The sequence below is a fragment of the Antrostomus carolinensis genome, unplaced genomic scaffold, assembly GCF_000700745.2.
Source record: "Antrostomus carolinensis isolate BGI_N321 unplaced genomic scaffold, ASM70074v2 scaffold36666, whole genome shotgun sequence".
Lineage (NCBI taxonomy): Eukaryota > Metazoa > Chordata > Aves > Caprimulgiformes > Caprimulgidae > Antrostomus > Antrostomus carolinensis.
The window spans coordinates 8,818-11,226 of NW_010320484.1; the positions used below are offsets into that span (position 1 = coordinate 8,818).

Sequence of the window (2,409 nt, forward strand, 5' to 3'; positions counted from 1 at the left end):
TCTTGTCTGTCCCTTGGTCCTTGGTTGAACAGACCCACCCCCACCTCTCCACCCTCTGCACTCAGTAGCTGTGAGGCAGGAAACCCCTGACCCAGCTGTAACGCCAACCACAATGAGGAGCTGCAGATCAATACAGCCCATGGCTGTTTTTCAGGGGCACGTGTGATCGGGGTTTCACAAAGGCTCAGTGTGAAATGCCTCTGTCAAAGCCGAGCAAATTATAAAAAATTTTGATTGAGCCATTATTGACTTTTCTCAGACAAGATACAGAAAAGGTCTCGAAGCAAGTCTATAAATTCCATTTAGGCACACAGCTCACAGACTGCAAGACTCCTTCATCATTGACAAGGAAGAGGAAGGAAGAGATAAGGAGGGGCTTCCTGACTTTTGTTTTTCCACCTGTTTCTGTAAATTAGAGGCATTGTGTTCATGGCTGCAGAGAAAGATGGAGAAAGGGGTGAGCAGGGCAGTGACTGTCAGCCGTGCAGCTTTTGAGCAATTTGCTGCCATGAGCTTGCAAAGCCCCTTCCTCCAGGACCTGCTCCCACGGTCGGGGCTTTGGGACTGGCAGCATTTTCCTTTTTTTTCCTCCCCCTCTGTTTTTTTGATGGAGAGCTCTTTCTGGAGTGGTGACAGCAAACAGACACCTTGGACCTTGACATGAGGAAGAGATTCCCCACTGGCCTCATCCTGCTCCACGAGAATCTGAGGGGATTCTGCCCCTCTGCTCCGTTCTCCTGAGACCCCATCTGCAGTGCTGGGGCCACCAACAGCGGAAGGACATGGAGCTACTGGACCCAGTCCAGAGGAGGCCACGAGGATGATGCGAGGGCTGGAGCAGCTCTGCTGTGAGGACAGGCTGAGAGAGTTGGGGCTGTTCAGCCTGGAGAAGAGAAGGCTCCAGGGAGAGGGAGACCTTCTAGTGGCCTCCCAGTACCTGAAGGGGCTCCAGGAAGGCTGGGGAGGGACTTTGGCCAAGGGCAGGGAGTGACAGAACAAGGGATGATGGCTTGAAACTGGAAGAGGAGAGATGGAGATGAGATGTGAGGAAGAAATTCTTTGTTGTGAGGGTGGTGAGCCAGTGTCCCAGGTTGGGCAGAGAAGCTGTGGCTGCTCCTCCCTGGAAGTGTTCTCGGCCAGGTTGGATGAGGCTTTGAGCAACCTGGTCTAGTGGAAGGTGTCCCTGCTGCTGGCAGGGGGGTTGGGACTGGATGAGCTTTAAGGTCCCTTCCAACCCAAACCAGTCTGGGATTCTGTGAAGCACTGGGGTGTGATATCGGTCACAGGGCCCTGGTTCCGTTTCATGGGGAGACCTGAGGCTGTGTCACTGCTCCGAAGTTGCTGAGCTAGAAGCTGCTTTTCTTGATCTGATTAACATCACCAATCTGCATGGGTTGGAAATGATAATTAGATTTTAGTGGGAAGATGGATGCTTCCAAATGACATTTAAATCCGTGATGATTGCAGCGCTTTGGTCAGGGAGCAGTTGTTCTCACCGCCAGCTCTTCCCCTCCGTCAGGGCTGGCTGCGTCTGGGCAGGTCTCCAGCCGACAAAGAACAAATCAGGCAACGTGCTACATGAATCAGGAAATAAATTAAGGCCCATTCAGGAGTCCCCATCACCCAGGGGTTACACAAATGAAGGTCCATGTTTCCCAAAAGCCTCTGTTCTCACCCATGGGGCTGGGCTTGGGGTGGTCAGGGGAAAGCTGAGGGTGATGCCCACTGGGACGGCCAAATCTGCCTGCACTGCTGGGCCAGAGAGGAGGGGAGATGTCTGGAGCAATGAGGGGTGCCAGGGCTGTTGGTAACGGCAAAGACAATTTCCCAAAGGCTGTTCCCTGGAGGCTGGGGACACCAGGCACCTTCTGATACCCCGTTCTAGTTGGATAGCGGGCTGTGTCTGCCTTGTCACTGTGGGAGAGAGAATCACCGACAGAAGTAGCCAGTGGTCGCCTGAATCAGCCCTCCTGCTTTGGTTTGTTACTTCAGAAAGGAACAAACAGTTCTATCTAATCCAACGAAGGTGTGAAGACCGTGGCGATTACAGACTTAGAATAACAAACATTTTTCTGAGCAGTGGGAGCCGCGTTGACCGAAGGTTTTGTTCAGACATGAACACCTTGATTGGCTTGGCTGGTTTCCTGTTGTTGGGGAAACGTGTGCTTTCCACGGCCGTGGGGCTGTGTGTCCCGTGGAGGTGTCACGCAGGGATGCTGCCTCGCCGTGGGGTTGTGTCCCATGGAGGTGTTACGCAGGGATGCTGCCTCACCATGGGGCTGTGTGTCCCGTGGAGGTGTCACGCAGGGATGCTGGCTCGCCGTGGGGCTGTGTGTCCCGTGGAGGTGTCACACAGGGATGCTGGCTCGCCGTGGGGCTGTGTGTCCCGTGGAGGTGTCACACAGGGAT

The 2,409-nt window shown here is 54.0% G+C and overlaps 1 protein-coding gene across 1 annotated transcript in view; it reads left to right on the forward strand.

Annotated features, from left to right (window-relative positions):
- LOC114818647 (BTB/POZ domain-containing protein KCTD16-like) overlaps positions 1–2,409 on the forward strand; it is a 7,859-nt gene that overhangs the window by 4,191 nt on the left and 1,259 nt on the right. The window lies entirely within an intron of this gene.